At 41.3% G+C, this 23,072-nt stretch overlaps 1 protein-coding gene across 2 annotated transcripts in view; it reads right to left on the bottom strand.

Moving 5' to 3' along the window:
* The window catches only part of KLHL29 (kelch like family member 29), a 496,878-nt gene extending 476,191 nt beyond the window's left edge, over window positions 1–20,687 (bottom strand). The window contains exon 1 of one of the 2 annotated variants that reach the window (XM_073002224.2): window positions 19,987–20,687. The gene's annotated coding sequence lies outside the window, so the exon portion shown is untranslated. The remainder of the gene's footprint in view (window positions 1–19,986) is intronic. The other variant, XM_073002233.2, reaches the window with a different exon arrangement.
* Window positions 20,688–23,072: the final 2,385 nt, after the last annotated feature.

The raw sequence follows: 23,072 nt of genomic DNA, 5'->3' as shown, positions 1-23,072 counted from the left end.
TTTTCCATTTATTTGTTTATTGAGGTGGTTGCTACTAACTGTATCACATTTTTAATGACTGCTATAATTTTAAGTGTATATTTTAAATAACCTGCTAGTCACCCTCATGTGCTGTGACTAAAGGCAGAAAATAAAGTAAATATTAATAATTAACAATAAAAATGGGTAAACCTTGCACTTCCTAAACAATGAAAACTACCTTTGCAACATACAAAAAACATAAATGTTATGATTTAAATCTTATATAACGGACATTAGAATATAGTGTAAAACAAGCGAAAAATCAAGTCTCTCAGTAACAGGTCACTCAAGATAAGGCTAATCCTGTTACCTATAACGATTAACTGTCCTTATTGGGTTAGGCACCCTTCAGTCTCGAGAGATTACTGTGCTCTGTATGGAGGATTTGGAACAGCGTCTAGTGCGGCTGAGAAGGCCAATTCGAGAGTGACAATCCCTTCCACACTAAAATACAATCTGTCCCCTGTCCAGCTCCCTGAGCTTCTTGCTTTCGTGACTGCCTCTTTGCCTCGGCCTGCTGGACAAGGATCTCTTCAAATTGGGAGAGGTTGTGGTGCACCGCCTGCCTCCAGGCTGAACACACAGATGTAAAGGTCTCCCATCTGTTGAGGTCCATTCCTAAGGCCTTCAGATCCCGCTTACAGATATCCTTGTATCACAGTTGGGGTCTCCCTCTGGGGCGATTTCCCTGCACTAATTCTACATACAGGAGATCTTTTGGAATCCGACCATCAGCCATTCTCATGACATGCCCAAGCCAATGCAGACGTCGCTGTTTCAGTAATGTATACATGCTAAAGATTCCAGCTCGTTCTAGGACTACTCTATTTGGAACTTTGTCCTGCCAGGTGATACCAAAAATGCGTTGGAGGCAACACATATGGAAGGTGTTCAGCTTCCTCTCCTGCCATGCACTAAGGGTCCAGGACTCACTGCAGTACAGGAGCATGCTCAGGACACAGGCTCTATAGACCTGGATCTTGGTATATGATGTCAGCTTCTTATTGAGCCACACTCTCTTTGTGAGTCTAGAGAACATGGTAGCTGTTTTGCCATTGTGTTTATCCTTATAGCGAAGCTGCAAATGTTGTACATTTCTTGTCCCCTTCTCAATTCTCCCAACAGCATTGTTTTGCCCCAAATGTGATGCTTAAGCACCCTGTCTTGTGTGGAATCCATGGCTGGAATCAGAAACCCACAGACTAAAAACTCCAATCCAAAATGAAACCAGAGACAGTACTAGCAAATGGGATTCCCAGGTTGGAAGGCACTCAAGAAGTTGCTGAAGAAGAGCAAATGACAAGTATAAATAGCGCTGTCATTAGTGAACCAACTACAGTGGGGTCTCGACTTACGAATGACCCGACTTGCGAACAATTCGAGTTACGAACCTGCCCTATAGGGAAAGTAAGGACTCCACATGCGAACTTCCCTCGAGTTACGAACAGGGAAAAAAGTCCCCCCTCCCTCCCCTTAGAGGCTTCTGGAGGGGGGAAAAGGGTCAGAAACTTAAAAATAAATACTGTACTGTTAAATAAAGTCACTTACCAGGCCGTGGTAGCCCCCAAACCACAGGAAAAAGAGCAGGAAAGAGCTAAAAGCCGACACCCAGAAAGAGCCTGGCAGCCATTTTGTGGTTTTCCCCGCTCCTCTCCCCGCCTAACAGCTGATCGGCTGGCTCTGAGCAGGCTTCCTGAGGCTTGCTCAGCACCTAAAAAGCCTGCCTGAGTGCGTTTGTGCTGAAAAAATCAGCACAACATGCTTTAAAACATTATTTAAAATTGGCTTCGTTTTTTAAAAAAAGAGTTCTAAAGTGCTGCCTTTAGTGTTCCCTGCCTTCCCTGAACCTAAGGGGGGAAAAGAAAGAAAATATCCCCCTCTAGTGGCAGAAGGCAGAATAGCAGCTTCCCATTAGTTTCTATGGACAGAAAAGAGCAGATACGGATTAAATGGTTTTCAATGCACTCCTATGGGAAATGCAGATTCGACTTAAGAACTTTTTGACTTGAGAACCACCTTCCAATATGGATTAAGTTCTTAAGTCGAGACCCCACTGTAGAGTAATGCCAAAAGAACATATAGTTGCTAATATGCACCATGGTGATAGTCAAACCTTGCAGGACATGTAACTTCCCAATACAGGATATGAAAAGTATGAATCAAGGTAGAACAGAAACTGCAATGTACAAAATGGAATGTTTAAAACATTGCAGCATTTGGTGTGAATGAACTAAAGTGGACAATAACAGAATATTTTCAGTCGTCAATTTCAGTATCTTTTACTTTGGAAATGACAAAATCAGAGAGAAACAGTTATGGGCTATAATGCAAGATCTGATCAAATAATATCAATCAGACCTCTGGAAAAGCCTGTCAACATAACCATCATTCAGCCCCAAATTACAGATGCTGAAGAATAAACTGAAAGCTTTTACGCAAATATCCAGGAGAAAATAGATCACACACCAAAATAAGATATGCTGATAATCATAGGTGAATGGAACACAAAAGCAGGAAGCCAAACAAAAATAAGAAACAAACCAAATGTTGGAAGAGAATTTGGCTTAAGAATCTTAAACAAAGCAAAAGAATGAGTCACTGAATTCTGTGAAGGCAACAGTCTGTTTATTGCTGTATCACACAACCAAACCAATGACTGTACACATATACATCACCAGATGGTCATTGTAGAAATGAAATAGATAAAATAATTGGAAGTAATAGATGAAGGAGCTATATATATTTTTCTGTCAAAACAGAACCAGGAGCAGGCTGTGGGGCTAATACAAATTGTTAATATAAAAAAATCAGTAAATCTGAAAAAGAACACTAAAAGAATCATAGGGCCAAAATATAATTTTTTAAAAAATTCTGAAGACTTTTAAAGTCCACATAAAGAATACACTTATATTACTAAACTTAATTGACCATGAAACAGAACTGTGGACTGAAGCTAGAGGTACTATCAAGGAAGCACAAAAAAAAGACAGTATCCATAGTCAAGGGAAAAAAACTGTAGATATATGATGGAAGAAACACTTAAAAGCGTTAAAGACAGGCAAGAAACAAAAGTAAAATGTAACCAAAATATGGTCAGAATGCTACTTCTCAGAGAGTGCACTAACAAAGAGAACTATTGCAACAATCAGTGCAAAGAAAGAGAAGAGAATAACAAGAGAGAGATTCCTTCCATAAATGCCAAAAAATCGAAGGGAAATCTGAACCTAGATCAGGAATGCTGAAAGATCAACAGAACATATTATCCAAGTAGGATTAAATGAAGAGAATGTGGAAACAATATACTAAAGAGTTACACAGAAGAAATATAAGGATGACAGATCCCTTTAAGAAAGTATCCTATGCTGAGGAACCTGGAATTTTAGGAAGCGAAGCTATTCTGAAGCTCTGTGAAGAAAAAAATCACCAGGAGCCAACGGGACACCAATATATCATTTTTTGTAAGCCGCCCCGAGTAGACTTTGTCTAGAAGAGCGGGATATAAATCTAAATAAAGTAAAGTAAAGTAAACTGTTTTAAGCTACAGAGGCTAAATCTGTCAAAATCCTAATAAGAATATGCCAACATATATGGAAAACAGTGGTCCACAGACTGGAAAGTTTCCTACACATTCTAGTCCCCAGGAAAGGAGATACAAATAAATATAGTAACTATAATACCATTGCTTCAGTTTTTCATGCAAGTAAAGTAATGCTCAAGGTGTTTTAAAAAAACAAACTTCTGGCATATGTGCAGCAAGAAATGTCCCATGTTCAAACTGGAGTCCAAAAAAGGAAAAAGCACTCAAGATCATAATGCAAATATACTTTGGCTCCTGGAGGACTGAGACTCAGAAGGGCAGCTCTGAAGGAATTACAAAAGATAACCAAGTGTAAATATATTCCACTGAAGACTTAAACCCTGGTAGCAGAAGTTTGGTGAACATCCAATAGATCCACATCAACACTCTGGTGCTTGACTAAGCCTGAACCGCAGACACCGTGAGGAACATTTGAGGGTCCCAATATTCTGGCTTTAACGGCAGCTGGACAGATGCTATTAGAACATTTACAAGAATTTGGTAGCTATCCCCATTTGTCCCCTGAACCTGGTATTGGAGGAATGCTTCATCTGTAATGCTGGGAATGAGATCCTGGTCTGTCATTTAAAAAAAAATACTACTGCATATCAGAAAAAAGATGGAAGTCATCACCATGGATCATGACAAACATTTCTAGTGTCCAATCCAGTAATAAATTATCAAGATCAATGAATCTACAAGATCATTTCCCATAAGGCATATACTGTACATATATTACATGAAAGATCATTAGCGAATGATATTTTCTTAGTTAGATTGTGATGCAATCCATGCTTAAGATCTGTTTCTGTTTATTGCCATATTTGCTTACATGGGCTTAAAGCAATTTTACATTATTACTGCAACATTAGTCCGTACCAAAAATTAAGTGGGCCAACATATAGATCATGATATATAAGGAGGAAAACATACACAAAAGCAGAGGATTTTGCAGAAGACAATCATAATTCTGTAGTACAGCATGGGAAACACCCATCCAGCATATATATTCTCTGCTGCTCAGAAAAAAATACAACAGACTCCCAATTTGAGCATTTTGGTCCCTATAGACTCAAACAGAAGGAGATGTTCACATATTCTGCTTCAAATAAGTGCTACAATGTGGATAATTTAGGCTTTCCTCCCATTAAAAAAAATTATATAGATAGCTGTAAACAGGATCCAATCTAGTAATGTCCTCAAGTGTCTGGTGGAATGCATAGAACCTGCTTGTGATTACTAACGCTTATGGTTATCAATCTTACTTGATTATGGATGCAATTTATTTTTCTCTTTTTTTTTTTACATACACTTCAGATTTGAATTTTGCATGTCAGATCCTTGATCCCCTTCATGCTAATAAGTACTGACAAGAGCTCAGTTGCAAGCAGGAACACCAGTCTAGTAGCTGAGGGTTTGCCTGCTCTATTAAGAAATGCCAGTTAGTAGATTTTGCAGAAAGAAGAATCGAATAAATTATTTAAACTTCTCAAATCAGACCATACTCAAGGGCACATGCCGTGTGAACAAACATACAATAATCTTGCTAGGATGTTTAAAAAAGGCGGTTTGGTGTTATAAATAAAAGCCTTTGGGGGATTGAAAACGAAAGCTTCTGCAGTTCACCTGGTCCAAAACCCAGTTTCTATAATTAGACCAAATTCTGGTTTCATGTCCTGGTTTGTTGATTCCGAAAGCCACAATTCCAATGTTCAAATAAATGAGAAACAAAAATCTAGCAAGGAAGCTTGAGTTTCATGTTCATAATAGCCCGTGGTTTTGTTTCTGTATCTAAACTGAGCCTTTGGAAGCACCCTTGCATGCGCAAATGGCGGCGCAGCACTTGTCTGGGTGCGTGCATGCTCGTGTGCATGTGCAAACGGCGACGCGGCGCTCACACAGGTGTGCTAGAGCACACCAGGTGCAAATGACCTGTACAGGAGGCAGAGCATGCAGGGCGTGTTGCAGGAGGTCTGTCTCGGCCGCCTGGTCCGGCTCAGGCCATAGACAGGCTGCGGACCGGGGGTTGGGGACCTCTGCTTTCGAGAATTTAATAATGGGGCTCTAGTTATGTGACCACCAATACCTCTCAACTAAAATCTGCTGCTCCCAAATTCACTACATGTGCTCCACAGAGCATCATTTGGAACCCAAGAAGAGGGCTTCTATTTCAGTATGATACTAATTACCCAAACTTTGGGGGCTGTCCCCTGAGCATTGAAATGTGCAAATACTAATCTGCTGCAACTTTTTAAATAAATACACAGCACAATATAAAAATAAAAATAGATTTTTTGCCAATGTTGATACTAGAGTTTTTTATTAACATAAAAACATATTAGAGAAGGTTTATTTTTTTAATCTAGTAGAGATGAAAATCAGATCTGACTCTTTTCACAGCTTAAAAACAATACTCCTACAAATCCAAAATCTAACAGCTCTTTCCACACATTTCAGGACTGCATGTACGATCTTCTCTCCCCTTTCCTTCCACAAACCTTCTTTTTGGGACCTGGTTCACAGAAAGATAAGACTGGAAAGCTTTGACTGCCAACCTGGAATTTAATCATAAACCTGCATTTTTAAAAAGGCAAGAAGCTAGAACAAATTTTGAGATTGGATAGATGCTAAGGCCTGCTTTCTGAGATTATCTAACACAATATATAGTACCAAATGCAACTCCATTTACTTCAACAGATTTGATTTTAGAATTTGGACAAAGGATACACAGAATCCCCCAAGTACTAGAATCAGCTATTTCTTATCTATTCCAAGACCCATAATTTCTGTGGGCAGAGAAAATTCAGCCATTACTGAAAAGAAAAGATGCACAAAGATCTGCTGGCCATGTTCAATCAGGTTTTGGGAACCTTAAACACAACAGCAGTGGGAGAAAGGAGTGCTTGTTCAGAAGCTGCAGGATGACAACCAACCGAGGACTAAGCTATTTGACAAATCACTTACTTTCACATTGACAGACCAAACTCTACATGTGTGTAGCCTAGATACACTATACCACAACTTAAAAGCTTGGGAGTAATTATTTACAAAGAATGAAACTGCCGATAGTGACCTACTTTTGTTTATGACAAAGGTAAAATGGTGGTACATCTTATGAATAACAGAATGGATGGTCCAATGTAACTTTTCCTCACAAGTAACAATTTACTAATTATAGAAACCTTTATGAGGGGAGCTACTCAACATACCTCAAATGAGAGGTGATGGGAGGGTGATCCTCTTCCCCTTACTTAAAACAAGAGTCCCTGAATGATGCCTTGCCGGGGCACTTGAGAGAAGCACTAGAGTAAATGAAGACATTGAGTTGTCCCTTGAGATGGCTCTCTAGCTCCCTGACAAGTAGAAAGGAACAAGTAAAACAATTAATTTTAATCATCACTGCAGCAGGAGACAGGCTCCTATATTGCTGTGAGAAGCAAGGGCCCCCTGTTTTAAGCAGTGTGTAGAGCAACAGCCCCATCATCAGCTAAGGTAAGCAACAGCATCGCCCTCACAAGGAAAAAGGCAACAACAACCTAATGAGCAACACAACATTTAGCAAACTACTACCCTAAAGAGGCAATACAATTGCAATAGCTCTTCTCCAAAGAGCAAAGTAACACAATACTTTCTAAATGCTCTAGGCTTTGGACCAAGGAGGCTTGTTTGGTCATGCTGCAGAGAATGACTTTCTCCACAGAGACATGCACCATGTGTTATAATCATCCCTCTGATCTCACTGAGATCAGGAAAGCTTCTGATATAGCAAATTTCTACTGCCAGCAGAGGATTCATTCTTCTGCACTGGCATTGTCCTAGCTCCTAACCCAGTCAAGGCAGTCTTGGTGATTTTAACCAAATATTTTACTGTCCTACTGTTTGTCTGTTGTGTTATTACTTGAGAGTATTAATTTAGTGGCATTTAACACTGACATACTTAAACTGTGTGGAGATTTTTAAAAAGACAGGTAGCATAGACATTTCTTCAGATAAATGGACTAATGACATGTGGTTTGTTTGTTTTTTACACAGAGTTGGCCTCACTCAGCTTCATGGCCAAATGAATACAATATCTGATCCCGGTTGTGACTTACTAAGCTGTAGATTTTACCATTAAGGAGGCTTGTGTTCCTGTTTGGAGATGACTGTTGTTACAGCTATTAACCAAGAGAACAACTCTGTTATGGGGATACGATTAGCCAGGCCAACTGAAGGGTTAGCAGTCAAAGTGACTATACTTCTGGGTAACAAATGAAATACAAGCCAAGCTGAGGGACTACTGAAGGACTTTCTTGGAATATCTGAATACAACCAAACAATAGGTGATCTATTGATACTTGACTGGTCAGCTAACCCAGTGGTCCTCAACCTTGGGCCTCCAGATGTTATTGAACAACTCCCAGAAGCCTTCGCCACCACTTCTGCTGGCCAGGAATTCTGGGAATTGAAGTCCAAGAACATCTGGAGGCCCAAGGTTGGGCACCACTGAGCTAACCAACGCTCCTAATCCTAACCTGAGGCTTCTCCTCAAATATACAGCTGATCCTCATTGCCAACCATATCAATAGGTCAATAGGACACATTTGCTGTTTTCTAATTTGTTAAGTCTTTTACCAGTGCTGATTTGTTGCTGCTGGTGTTGCTGTTAGGTGCCATCAAATCACCTCCGACTTATAGTGACCCTATAAATGAGCAATCTCCAATATGTCCTGTAATAATTGCCATTTTCAGTGATAAGGGGTAAAAAAATCAAAAGATATTAAAATCATTACACTTGTCAAGAGCTTACTATTTTGACTCGTCTCATCAGCATATCCTTAGTATAGTTTTTTAATGGCAAGAAATGAGGCATCATATTTTAAATTAAATTAAAACAAATTAATAATTGTGTGCCGTCAAGTTGATTTGGACTTAAGGCAACTCTTTCCAGGGTTTTCCAGATACAGAGTATTCAGAAGTGGTTTACCATTCCCTTCTTCTCAGGGGCGCTGTGGGACTATGCAGCTTGCAAGATATACTTGAAAGCTGCTTACAGATAGGATTTCCCCACAGGAAGAAATGTATGTACTCTACAGGGGAAAAAAAAACATGTACTTGATTATGCATGAAAACAAAGCATTAAGAGTTAATTTGAAGAAGACTGGAGAAGCTTTTCAGTGTCCCTTTAAGAAAATATTTTTTCCCTCATGTATTTCATACAGGACAATGATGTAGCCCCTCCATATCAGATTACCTCTAGGTAAAAGGGTGAGGGCAAAGTCAAATACCTACACTTCCCAGACATTCAACTCATAAATTATATATTTTAGCACACATTTTACTTTTTCCACGCCAATTGTAAAATATGTATATGCTATTTTTATTCTCCTGCACAGTGAAATGCAGCTGGCTTTTGTTTCAGCATGTGAACATTTTAATAAGTTAACATAACATAGCCTTTTAAAAAAGAAAATAATCCTTTGTGGAACATTTCTTTCTTTTGATGTGCAGTTTAGCTGTGCCTGCTAAGATACACTATGATGGCATTTGAGTTTTATGCATTTGGTGTCATTAAGGAGCCAGCATGCTGAAATACTGGAGTGAAAAGAAGCTTTTTTCTGCTTTTATAACATGCTGTGATGTTCAAATCCACTGATGCAGCACGTCTGGCCCCCAAATCAAAACCTTTTAACAAGGTGTGAAAAGGCATATCTTCTTGAAAAATCAGACCATAGTCCTCTTTTAATTACTTATCACTACAGACCCTGAGAGCAAAATCCCTCAGTTTTTATTGTCTGCTATGTGACGCAGAACATATTTATTAAGAGTACCCATTAATAATGAGTTTCTTTCAGACTTCCAAAATATCAGGAGAGATATTATTATTGTCCAGCTCAAAAAAATTAGATAAAGCTTGGAATCCACAATGCCGGTATGCCAGAAGCTCATCAGTTAATTGGTTTCTTGAAAACTTGTTGGGCAATATTTATAACAGGGACTTGGCCATTTATGTACCTTAATCTGAAAGCATCTTACTTTTTACTACATGTAAGTTGACTACTCAGAGTTCTACATTACTATGTGGAAAAATTCTGTGGCACTTTCAGACTGGACAAAGAGAAAGTCTGTGTTACAAAGATGATGTTGAAATAGTATTGAGATTTCCTATCAAACAATTTAGTGGCCATTCATTCTACCCTGTTTCTCTGAAAATAAGATCTAACCTGAAAATAAATCTTGATATGATTTTTCAGGATGCTTGTAATATAAGCCATACTCCAAAAATAAGACCCAGTTAAGTGAAAGCCCACCCTCCACCAGAAGAAGAAGAAGCTGCTCAGAGTGGTAGAATATACCAGATGGGCGGGATATAAATCGAATAAATAAATGAATAAATAAATAGATAAATAAATAAATAAATAAATAAATAAATAAATAAATAAATAAATAAATGTGACTGTATTTGAATAAAGTAGATTGTACATGAAAAAAATAAAGCATCCCCTGAAAATAACTTTCTTCAAACTTGAAACAGAAAGATGTACCACCTTCTAGGATACAAAAACATCTAATTTCTAGACAGGCAGTTACACGATGCATAGCAGAAAAGTATTGTGAGCACCTACCTACACATTATGGCATAAAGGTTCATAAACAAGAATCTACTTCATCAGATGCCTGAACTATTATTCTGAACAGTAACTATATTCTTTCTTTCTTTCTTTCTTTCTCCCCCCCCCCCGTGTAAAAGATACACCAGCAAAATTATTTCCTCAATTCTTTTGTAAGTATCCAGCATTAATAACTCTCTACCTCCTGCCCTCATGTGCTTGAAAAGGCATCCACATTTTTCACAAATAACATAATTTTATCTATATCCATAGGCCTCGTTACATTTTGCGTTTTGTTATCCACCACATCTTTAGAAACCAGGTTGTGGTAGGTAGATCACCCGTACTGGAGGTAAAGAACAACATACAGTAATGAATACAAATAAGTTGGAACATATCTTTCTAAATTAAAATAAAGTCTTGGATGTCTAAAAATGTACATGGGACCATCCATAGCCAATTAGCCTCCACAGGACAGCTGATGACTGAGAGTTACCAATATTAACCCTTATTTGAGAAAAATAAAAGGGGCTTCGCTCAATTAAACACTTAAAGCAGCCAAGGAAATAAACTTTACTCGCTAGGAAATGGTACTAAAACAGCAAGGAAAAAAATCCACACATTTTTGTACTGCCTCATGTAAAACAAGACAAAGATCATAGTTTATATTGTCCCTAATAAGAACATGAGAATGTAGTCATGTATTTCAAACATTCTTTCACAGTGTAGGAAACTTTCTCGTTTTAGCAAGAACCAGTATCAAAAGGTCATACTGTGGAGTGTTCCTGTTTAGGATTGGAGACATCAAGGCTCTTCAAGAATGCTCCCTTCTATTTTCATCCATTTCCCCAGTTTTTCATTCCACACCTGCCATAACTATTCAATATCCACTGAGCATTCTGAGTCTCATTAGGCTGTGTTGGAGTTCACCACTATGAGAATTTTCCTTTAAAGTTTTTTTATGTTGTACAGACTCAGGAATTCTGATGTATGCTCATTTAGCACAGACAGGCTATATAATACACAGTGACAAGGCTCTATCATGCTCCGGGTTCACTACTCTCTCTCTGTGTGTGTGTGTGTGTGTGTGTGTGTGTGTGTGTGTGTGTGTGTGTGTGTGTGTGTGTGTGTGTGTGTGTGTGTGTGCGCGCGCACATGCGTGCACATACAGTCTATATGGCTTGAATCCAATCGGCAACTCTGATAAAAGTACCACTGTTGAATCCACAATTGTGTGAGCCTATACATTTCATATTCTGGCAGGAAGGGAGGTCTTACTGATAAGGTTCTCAATGACTACACTCTAAGTGTAATCCCCTTGTGCAATATACATAGAAGGTATATCTATGGGGGCTTGCACTGAAACACTTCTTATAATTGTTTTCAATAATGGCTATCCCAGAAGATTTTTTTAAAATATCTTCTTAATCTTGTATTCTATGTTATTTGTAATTAATGCAAATAAGTGCCCAAACAGGAATTGGAAGAGAGATTAAAAAAGACATTTCAAGATATTATACTAAGATATTTACAAGGGAGGGATGGAGTTGTGCTCTGTATCACCACCATGCAATCAGGACTTACTTCAAGTCCTCCTGTGATTACTCAAGCACAGGCTTTCAGCAGACTTTCTGAGTAATACACGTTTATCATCACTGTAACTATATGTCTGCAAATAAACCCTATTGTGATTCTTTATGCACTTTGCTTCATTAAAAATGCTTCATTATACTCTGGTTTCTCTTCAGATCATATAAAAATGGATATGATAGGTTAGGGATAATATTAATCCCTCATAACACAGAGGGGAAGAAGGTGGAAGTAATAATAGGACAGAGATGAACTGCACACTTACAGAAAATAAAGTACAGGTACCACTGATTAAGAGGTTTGGCATAAAACGAACCAGTGGCTTAGCCTTAGATGGATCCAATAGTGATTAAGAAACACAATGTATTTCTAAAGGTACAAGAGTAAACACCACGTGCTGATATGCCGGCAGGTTGTAACAGTGTCCAAACATGGAGTGCACCCCTCCCATGAAATCCACTCTACCTCACCACAAAAAAAGTGATCTTTAAGCAGAGCAGCTTGTTGTGAGATGGAACAGTTAAGAGGCAGGGCACGTTGGAGTCCTTACTATGGAATTCTAAACCCCGGTGATAAAACTATAGCAAAGACGTTTTTTAAAGAAAGAAATGCACTCGTAAGTCTGAAAATTAATGAAGGAGAAGACTGAAGAGATATAATAAATAAAGAGACATGTATTTGAAGAAAGTGAGGAATGATTAAAGAACGGGGCAGGGGAACCATTGGGAGGTCAAGAATCAACTGACCATTAGTGCACAATATAATAGATACATGTGAGACCACACAGATAACAGAAACAAAAGTGTCTATAACAAAAACATCAAGCAAAGAACTAAAAAGTAAAAAGTAGAGAATATGAACCAAGCCTGGACAAACAAAGAGTAAACTTAAAGACACATTCCTGAGGGAACAAGAAAGGGTACCTTATTTCTACTTTTATTTTATCATATTTTTCTCAGACAGAAGGCACACAATTGAGTCTCAGCAGGGTTGTGTTTAAGTTGATTTCTATCATAATATGCACCAGGTTCTTTTAATGCATCAGTTAGAAGATTTTCTACTTTGTGAAAGTTGTTTGACTGAGCAGCAATTGAGAGATATCAGCATAAATAAAATTTCTGGTGCCTTGAGGATGTGGCTGGCTGTTGGTACTGATGTTAAACTAAACAAGAACCAGTACACTGCCCTGGGGTAGACAGTTTTTGAGACCTTTACTGACTGCATTGTCCTTGAAAGTTAAAGAAAAATCTGGGACTTTACAATAGAATTGCTATTACTTTAGTTATTTTATTATCCTTAGTCAGATAATAGAATCTTTGCAGTAATCCTTGATCAGGAACAGTGTCATAGCTGGTCAAGAGGTTAACAAAGTCTGCTAGATAACTGTTTTGCTCCCAAATACCTATGTATTTCTTTGGCTCATACACTAGCCAATAAGAAACTTTGCCTAAATACAATGTAAAAGGACTCAACAAGGAATATTATTCTTCAAGAGCCACGGAGAACAAGTCAGGGCACACAACTACTAAGAAGTCCGATCTTTGCCCTCTGCTACTCTTCCGGCCAGCCTGGTGTGGTATAGTTCAGCCCATGCAAAACAGGCAGTTGTAGAATAATTACTGGTTGTCTGAAGCCAGTCCCTACTGATAAAGTCAATTATAGTGGTGTCTTGCTTAAAGACGTTAATTCGTTCCAGAGAAATCGCTGTAGAGCGAAAATGTTGTAAAGCGAAATAAAAAAGCCCATTGAAATGCACTGAAAACCCCTCAATGTGTTTCAATGAGCTGAAAGCTCACCGTCCAGCGAAGATCCTCCATAGGGGCGGCCATTTTCGCTGCCTGTAAAGCAGGGAGCCATTTTAAGAAGCTAGCGGCCATTTTGAAACCCGATGATCAGCTGTTTTGATCGTCGTAAAGCGAAAATCGGTTCCCGAAGAAGGGAGCCGATCATCGCAAAGCAGAAAAACGCCATTCAAACCATCGTTTTGCGACTGCAAAAGCGATCGCAAAAACATCGTCAAGCAGATTCATCGTTAAACGGGGTAATCGTTAAGCGAGGCACCACTGTACCTAAAAGGCATTGAATCCAGAGAGATAGCAGTTCATTTAATAGCTAGAAAAATATTCAGGATTCATTTCAAGCAGTGATTAGATGTCTATTTATTTTATTATTTATTTATTTATTTTATTAAATTGATATAAATGTAACAAGCTGTATTACAAATATTAATGGAGGAATTGAATACACAATTCAGAAGAAACTCTTCAGCAATTTAATGGTTGAAGTGAGTAATTTGAAGTTAAGGACACAAGACATCATAGAAAATTCATTGGCTTTTCCAAAACAGAAGTAATTTGAAAGGGTAGGCAAAATATTAATTCCACAGTAGATACTAAAATGGCAGTGAAATTTAGTGTCAGCAGCTAAAGAAAAAAAAACAGGAGAAATTCCCTTTCAATTGAAAGTTAAAAACAGTGGGGTTTTTTTTCTTTTACTACAGTAAACATACCCATCTCAGAATCAACTGGACGATAATGTTCAAACGCTCTCCAGGAATACTCAGGTTCTCAATGTTTCAAATGAAGATAATGCATGTTTGGATTCTGGGGTAGCTAGAAGATCCTTGATCAATTAATGATTTGAAGAGGAATGGTCCTAGGTAAACGTATTATATACTGTAGTTCTATAACCAACAATGAACCAGTACCACAATCTTGCAATGAGGTGAATATTCTACATATTCTAATGACTAGTAAAAGTTTAGGTAGTACACATTGGATCTTAGGGACCACCTCAGTGTTGAATAGTGAAAGATTGTTGCTAATATATTATCCAGTAGTTATTGATACCACAAACAACGCACAGTTTACTAAAAGGAAAACATATGCTTTTCTTCAATGAGATTAAAGCTTTTGACCACATGGAATGGTGTTACTTGTCACAGATCTTGGAAGCATTAAATCCAAAATGGTATTTTATTCCTTGAAACAGAATGATGCACAAATCTAACATGGAGAACATAAATAGAGATTTCCTTTAACAAGGAGACTAAATTCTTTATCCACTTGATTATTTGCTATCCTCATATAGCCATTAGCAACAACTATTAGAATCAATGATATGAAAGGGGAAGAGCTGGATAAGGAGTTATAAAAATTTTATTACAATGCAGATGATACATTGCTCTGAGAATAATTTATTTAGTCATATCTCTACTCAGTAGATAAGTACAGTCTAATCCTTGGAAACAAGACAAATCAGAAATGACTGCATTGCATTTATCAGTGGCAGATCATAGGTTTATTCAGACTAAATAAATTACTGTACATTTAAATTTTAGGATACTTGGGAGCAAAACCATCTGAGATGAGTTCGATTTTTAAAAAATTAAATTATCACTCTTTATTAATTAAAGACCTAGAAATATGGTCAAAGCTAAAAATGTCAAAGTTTTTAAAATGTCCAATTAAAAAGGATATCTATCAAAAAGATTTCTCCCATAAAAGAGTTTTTTACCCCTTATTCATTCTCTCTTTTTGTGGATTATAGAAAAATTTGAGGACAGGAAAATGCTTCATTTCTATTTACCTGGGAAAAGAAAAATTAATTAAGATTATGTCAGATTGGCATTGTCCTCAATGTAAGGAATGTGTGCTGGCATTTCCCTTTTTAAGATCATGATTTGATGTTCATTATGGATAAGGCTTTGATTTTGTGGAATACTGAATATCATGCTTTGATGCTCATCATGGACAAGGCTTTTAAACATCCACACTCTGATGCTCATGATGGATAACACTTTGATTTAGTACAACACCACAATTTGGATTCTATACTGGAACAGGAATTAAGCTTGTTCCCACGGATGCCGAAGCGATCAGCACAAACTGAGTGTATGGTAAAATAATTTGAGATCAAAATGTGAGAACTTGAGTTTAGTGTAGGGTGAAAGCAATGAGAGAACCTTTAATTTCTACAACCAAACTCAAAAAACACATGCTATTTCTTGGAGATTCCTTAACAATGTACTACAGTACAGTATATTACAGGATCTGATGAATTATTTGGAGGCAATTCTCAGAACTGTTGTTTGAATACAGAAGGCGAGTAGCTCCCAGTTTGAGTATTTTCAAATTCAGAATTCTATTTTAAACCCTGTAAAAGTAAGCTACTTTTTATAATTCACTCACTTTGAAAATATTCCTGAAATTATGCTGGTGATAAAAGTATATTTTAGTCTCTATCAGAGTTCTGTTTAAGAAAACTGATCTATGATAACCAATGAGAAAGGGATTAGGAAATCTGTGATGGAGAAGATGTGATTCAAAATACTGTATTTTTTGCACCATAAGACTCACTTTTTTCCCACAGAACAGGGGTGTGGAAAGTCTGTGCGTCTTATGGAGCGAAGAAAACAGATTATATTTTCCTGTTTTCTTCTCCTAAAAAATTGGTGCGTCTTATGGAAAGGTGCGTCTTATGGAGCGAAAAATACGGTAGTTCAGCAAGTCTTCTTGGTTAGTATCTACATCTGTGAAGGAATCTCAGTACATAGAAACAGTATACGATGGTTCAGCAAATAAGTAGGATGTATAGAACCTAACGGTTTGGATGCTGAAATGGGGAAGCTGAGGTCTTAAGCAGCTATCCTGAAGTTCAGATTTATTGCCAAACAGAAAAATACATAAATATAAAATTTGAAATCTTTGTTATGAATCTGCCTGCCATAGTTTTCAGAGAAAAGTACTAAGGCTTTAACTGCTAATTTATTAACACCAGTTCAAATTGTTCTGGATAGACCGGGGGAAAATTAGGGAAGAGTTTTTGTAAGATGCTGAATATACAGCTTAATTCAGATAGATAAAGTGACATACAGTATATGGATAGCAGAACTTTTCTATCATGGCAAACTGATTTTCTCACCAAAAATGACATTGATTTGTTCTGTAGCTATTTTTGTTTGACAGACTGGATATACCCGATATATTTTAAGCTAGGAATAAAAATAATTTAAAATAGGAACAGCACTGTTCTTTAGAAAACTGTGCAAGACACGGTTCCTCAAGCCTTTCCAGTACTGTACTTCACTATGGACACATAACAGCTTTTTGCCTGACAGATATTTCTGTGTGTTGTGCATTATTTGTTCCTACAACACAGGATAGTCTGGATCACTGGTTCTTAACCTTGGGTTACTCAGGAGTTTTGGACTGCAACTCCCAGAAGCCTTCACCACCAGCTGTCCTGACTGGGATTTCTGAGAGTTGCAGTTCAAAAGCATCCAAGTAACAAAGGTTAAGAACTACTGGTCTCGATTATGCAGGAAGGGTTGGAACAGAGTGCTAGACGGGATGGCCTTCTGCCTTCCTTTCCAACTGTCTTAGCCCTATGGTTTACAGTAAGAACTTAACAACAGTAAAGGCAACACCTTCTTTTACAGGTCTGTTCTATGAAGGGTTTTTATCAATACTGAATTCACTGTTCTGCATGTACCAGATACCTGATGTGTGGCTATCAATTCATTAGAAATATAATCACAGTACTGTAGAAGTAACAAAGAACTTGAATTCTACGTCAACCCCCCCCATTCTACCACTACATTTAGGGGGGGAAACGAGCAACCATTGCTCTATTTGTAGTCATGACAACCATAAAATATTCTATTCCAGCAATAATTCACACTGAACGTTTATTCGTGGGTTCTGTTGTCAAGAGAAAGCTCAAAATACGATGAGCATGACTTCTAAGCTACTGAACACCAGTTACCACTCGAAACTTAGGAAAGTAGAGAACTTCCAAGTATCTTGGTTCTTTCAAATCTACTCACAAGGGATTTGATTTCCCCGTGAAACCATCATGAAGAGTGATTGTTTTACTTCAAGATACATCACAAAAGGTTCTAAACCCCTAATTTTCCCCCTAAGGAGAAAGGTGTAGCAAGACAACCATGCTCCAGATTTATTACTTTGATTGCAATACTTAACATTTTAAAAAGTATACATACAAGAGTATAGTTGCACCTTCAAAAACACTGATGTAGCTATTGCACAACAATAATTTTTTTTTCTCTCAAAGAAGCCAATTCATTACTGTCATATGTTCTTGTAAGCTCAGAAAAAACCCTTTCATAGACAGCCACTGTGAAGGGCAGATTATACAGAGAAGAGTAAAACCTCATTCAAATTAAAGCAGGTAACCCACTGTGCATATCTAAAGATTCAAACTGTTGAATAAAAATAAAATGCAGTTGCACTTCAATTCATAAATTAACAGTATTTCCAGTGTAACCCACTCATAAAAAAGAGCCACTGTTCCCTTACTTAAGGAGAAAGAAGAAATATGCTATTGTTTCTCTCACACGGCTGTACAAGTCTTAAAGTTTCATCCAATTGCTCAGTTACATGAGACAACAATGCTGGCATACACACTCTTAAAACCACAACAGACTGCTTTCCTTAGGAGCCTCAGAATTCTCTCTGATAAACAGTACATGAAGAATGCTAAAAACAAATTTACTCCAGCACCACTTGCTATAAAAAAAATAAAGATACCTTTTATTTATTACACACTTCACTCAACTTTATGCACTAATCTGTACATTAAAGGGTATCAGCAAGTGCTAACATCCTCCGTGTTGACTTGGAATCTATTAATCTTCTTAGTCACATTACTAGAACAGTACATTTTAGAGGTCACACTTTAATAATACATACAGGAGAAAACTCTTCAAATGTAAATTGACACCTAGGAGTCTGATTAATCAAAAAATATTCCAGTACTATCACAAAAACAAACAAGCAAGCAAGCAACAAGAACACAGAATATTTTTCATAATATTAGTAAGGCTCCTACTAGTGGTTTTTGTTGTTGTTGTTTTGTGAGCGAGAGCAAAGCCAAGTCTTTTCAGAGATATACCACTCAAGTCTGTACATATTTACTGTCGAACTCAGGAACTTACTTGCAGAACATCTATACAATCACAAACTGACTGATTCTTCGACACACCTTTTGGTTACAGCATTATTTATTTATATGCACTGCCAAAAGTCTCTTCAGGGAGGGCTGTAACACAATATATGCAATCCGGTCACTGCTCAGAAGACTGTGATGATCTACATAATAATCTAAATCGAGCAATCAATCAATAAACACACCACCCTACAGGTACACTAGGATTGACAGGAAAGGGAGGGGAGACAGAAGGGAGCCTGATAGTAGAGACAGGGTAAGGGGGAGTCAAGCAGCAGCAGAGGCTGATGTAGCCAGAAGTTCCCGATCCTATGCAAACTAGGATTTTAAATAAGGTGCCTTTTCAAATGAGCTACAGAAAATCTGCGAGGAAGGACAGTGGTTCGCCATGAAAAACCCGGCCGATATAATTCTGAGGTGGGATATTGTCATTTTTTATTCCTCTCAAGACAGTTTTAATTAAAGATAGCCTCTGCCTTCTGGTGATGATGGATGATTTTGCAGTGGTGTGGCTTCTGGTGGAAGCGGGGGGGGGGGCGGGGAGGGAGCCGTCTACCAAACAGAGCCTTTCTCAAAACGCACACCTAACAAACAAAATGACACCCACCCACCCCTCTTCGGGTTCAGAAGCGAAGACAACAATCGAGCGGGAGGGAAGGAGGGAGGGAAGGGGGGGGGGAACGACGATGTCTTGAACCCACACCGCGAAGGGAAGTTGATGGCTTTCCAGAGCCTGGCAAGGATGGGGAGCAGCGCCTGATGGGGATGAAGGCTGAACTGAGCCAGGAAGGGAAGCTGCTCGGCCCTCCCGCTCGCTCTCTCTCTTCCCCCCCCTCCCCGCCGCCCCGCCAGCACCCCCGGGCTCCTGCGTCTGGGCTCGCACATCCTTCCCCATCACCTCTACATACACATATACACGCACACGCACACACACACACACGAGCAGGAAGTTTTCCATGCAGGCGGCGAGCGCAGGCGCAGGGGATTCGGGAGCCAGCCATTCAAAGCCACTGGAGGCGACTTACTCTGGGCAAAGCCCCGGGCGGGAGGGACCCCCCCCCCTCAAGAGAGCCGGCCACGGGGCACGACCAGAGAGGCGACCAACCTCTCTCCTTCCCCCCCCCCGAGGTCTCACTCCCAGAAGCCCCTGCTTTTTTGGGGAGCCCCCTCCTCGAGGCGCCTCCACTCCCGCCCTCTCCTCTCGTGGCTCCCCCCCTCCCCCTCTGGGGCTTCTCTTACCTTTCTCCACCGGGGCGGTGCGCGCAGGAGCGGGCTTCGGCGCGGGCGCGCGGAGGGGCGCGCTCGTGGGGAGGGTTGTCGGTCGTCGCGCGACCCAGGCGTGCAAAGTGTGCGTGTCCTTGGCGGGCGGAGAGCGTTTGCCTCTCTTTCCTTCCTTCCTTCCTTCCTTTCCCCCCCCTCACCCAACCACCCACCACCCTCTTTCAGGCTGGCGGTGAAGGAGGATGCACAGACACCACAGCAGGAGGAGGCGGAGAAGGAGGAGGCTTAGGCATTGCAGCCTCGCTTCCCTCCCCCCCGCCGCAAAGCCCCACCGCGCTGGGGCTGCCTCGCGGCTCCCCCTCCCAGCGGCGGCGAGGAGGAGGAGAAGAAGCGGGAGGGAGGCGGCGGCGGCGGCGGCGGCGGCGGCGCTGCTGCTGCTGAGGCGGCGGCGTTGGCGGGGCGCAAGAGGCGAGCCGCGGCGGCGGCCAGGCGACTGGGCGAGAGGGCGGCGAGCTGGTGCAGAGGGGCGACCATGCTCCCTTCTGGCTCCCTCCTAGTCACAGACTGGCCGCTTTAGCTGGCGAGGGAGGCGGCCTCGGAGACCCAGCCAGGGGAGGGCCAAGCCAATCACGGCCGCGGGGAGGAGGGGCGAGGAGAGGCGAGGCGGGGACACCCGGGGCCTCCGCCAAGCGCCGCGCGTCCCTTTTCCCGGCGCTTCTCCTCCTTCCTCGCGCGCGCGGCCCCCCCACTACATCCCCCCCATCACACACACACACTTCTCTCTGCCTCCGCCCACCCGCCCCTCCGCTGCCTCCGCCTGCTGCACTTTTCCCCCCCACCGCCGTGCCTCAACCCAGCCCAGACTCCCCCACGGGGAGAGGACTGGCGCGGGCAATTTGCACACTCGAGCGAGCGAGCGGCGGCGGCTTGCCTGCCTGCCTGCCTGCCAGCCAGCCTTTGCCCGGGTCGCCCCTGCCGTCCTCTCGCCTGCTCCTTCTCCGCGGAGCCGACCTGACGGAGCCCGGCGGTGGCAGGGCGGTGGGTTCCCTTTCGCTGCGGAGGATGCCGAGCGGCCGGAGGGAGAGAGATCCGGGGCACCACTTCTGGGAAAGTTATACGCACACACACACGCCCTTGAGGCAGAGGGGAGGAGGGCAGCCTTGGGGGGGGGGGTAGGAGGACTGGGGGTGGGGGGGGGCGAGAGAGAGAGAGACACGACCCACGCCGCCGCCCACCAGGACCACCTGATTCCCGGGTCTGGGGCTGCCTGGTCTCTCCAGCACCGCCGCTCTGGCTCAGACGGGCTGGATCAGAAGAGATCCCCGTGCACGGCATTTCCCTGGACTTTCTCCTCCGGCCACGCTCTCGCCGGGCTCCTGGATGCATCTTTTCCGGGCTTCCAGCTAAAGTGTTCCCGGCGCGATGACTAAAGGAGCCTGCATTGACCACCGCTCCTCTTCCAACTCCGATCGCCGCCTGCTTACAGATCTCCCTCCCTCCTTTCCTTCCTCCCCCCCCCCCGGCATCTTTTGATCTCTCGTCCTCTGCCTCTTGAACTCGAGCGCCGAAGTGATCCAGACGGCCGCCTAATCGCCTTACCTTCGCGGCCCAGCCACCCACCCCCTCACTCCATCCTAGGTAGCTTGTCGTCGGCGCGGAGCGGTTATAACTGTGCGCCGGGGGGGGGGGGGGGAGACGACGACAACGACTTACTTTCTTAAGCAAGATCAAAGCCGGAGTTAACTTCCGAAATTTAAATAGGCATTTCCCAGTGGACCGCCTGCGTCTCGGTCCCACCGAAAATCAGGCGGCCGGGTGATTTTTTTGTTGTTGCTTCCGATAGCTAATAAATAAACTCTCTTTAAAAAACAACAACACATACATACACATCAGTTCTTGTAAAAGAACGTATCATCACCCAGCCTTGCCTTTGGTTTAAAAAAATAATATGATGTATTATTTTTTTAAAAAAATTCTATATGAAGGCTTGGACTTGAAATGTGCATATTTTTGGGCACACCTCTCACTCAAAGTGTTCTGGAACCCATCGACATTTATTGCTTTAAGAACACTTCACTCTCCGTTGGATTGCGGCCCCTTTTTATTTTGCCCTTTATAAAAAAAAAATACATGAATAAATGTTTTTATCCTATGCCAGCCCTCTCAATAATGCTGCAGCCTGAAGCAAATATTTCCAAGTTGATGAAACCTGGCTCTTGCAGAAGAACCAATTTAGTGACTTTGACAGAACTTCTCCCGAGTAAGTGATTTGTAGATTGCAGCCCTTGATTTAAGCTTTATCAAATCATACCTTGAAGAGGAAGAAGTCTGCGCCCGGGGGGGGGGGATGAGGAGGGTGGCGGGGGGGGGAGGAGGCACTTCCTTGCCTGCCTGCTCCAGACAGATGTGCTCTCTCTCTCGTTCTGAAAGTAAGTGTGGAGCTAAGTAACAATCCTAACAGCAATCAGGGCAATGATGAACGGGGAAAGGGAAAACGCATGGAGATTAGCGGCTTGTTCAAATCGGATAATGACAGCGGAGAGGGAAGTTTTGAATAAAGGACAACCACTTTAGAGGGTGGAAGGCACCGTGGAAATGCAGTTCCCTTCCGCGGTGCTCTCACACAGATACAATGCCGGCAGCGGCTGTTATTACCATGGACGTTATTTGGGCTGAATGTCGCACAGTCTCTAATGGGAAGGTGGGGCGATTTTCCTGTAGTGGATACATGGGTAGCATCTCAGCGTTGAACTTCTGCCAGGCTTCCAGGCCGCTGCACGATGTGTGGGATCAGAAGTTCACATGTGTTTGAACATGAATTATTTAATATACATGCGCCTGCGCACACAGAACGCCCTCCTAAGCCTCATGCCATTTTTGTCATAGAGCCGCAGACAGACAGAGAGAGAGAAAGAGAGAGAGAGAGAGAGAGAAGGCTAAACAAAAGTCAACCTAGCAGAATGTTATTTGCCCTTTGCATATACTTGACCTGGAATCCAGTGAGAAACCACAGTGGGACAGTTGACCTGAGAAGTAGCATGGCAGTCTCTCTGCGATGTTCAAATGTTCACAGAACGAACATCAAGGCTGTAAAAGACACAGAA

The sequence above is a fragment of the Pogona vitticeps genome, chromosome 1, assembly GCF_051106095.1.
Source record: "Pogona vitticeps strain Pit_001003342236 chromosome 1, PviZW2.1, whole genome shotgun sequence".
Lineage (NCBI taxonomy): Eukaryota > Metazoa > Chordata > Lepidosauria > Squamata > Agamidae > Pogona > Pogona vitticeps.
Note: the sequence above shows the minus strand (reverse complement) of the source record. Positions and strands in the feature narration are given on the sequence as shown.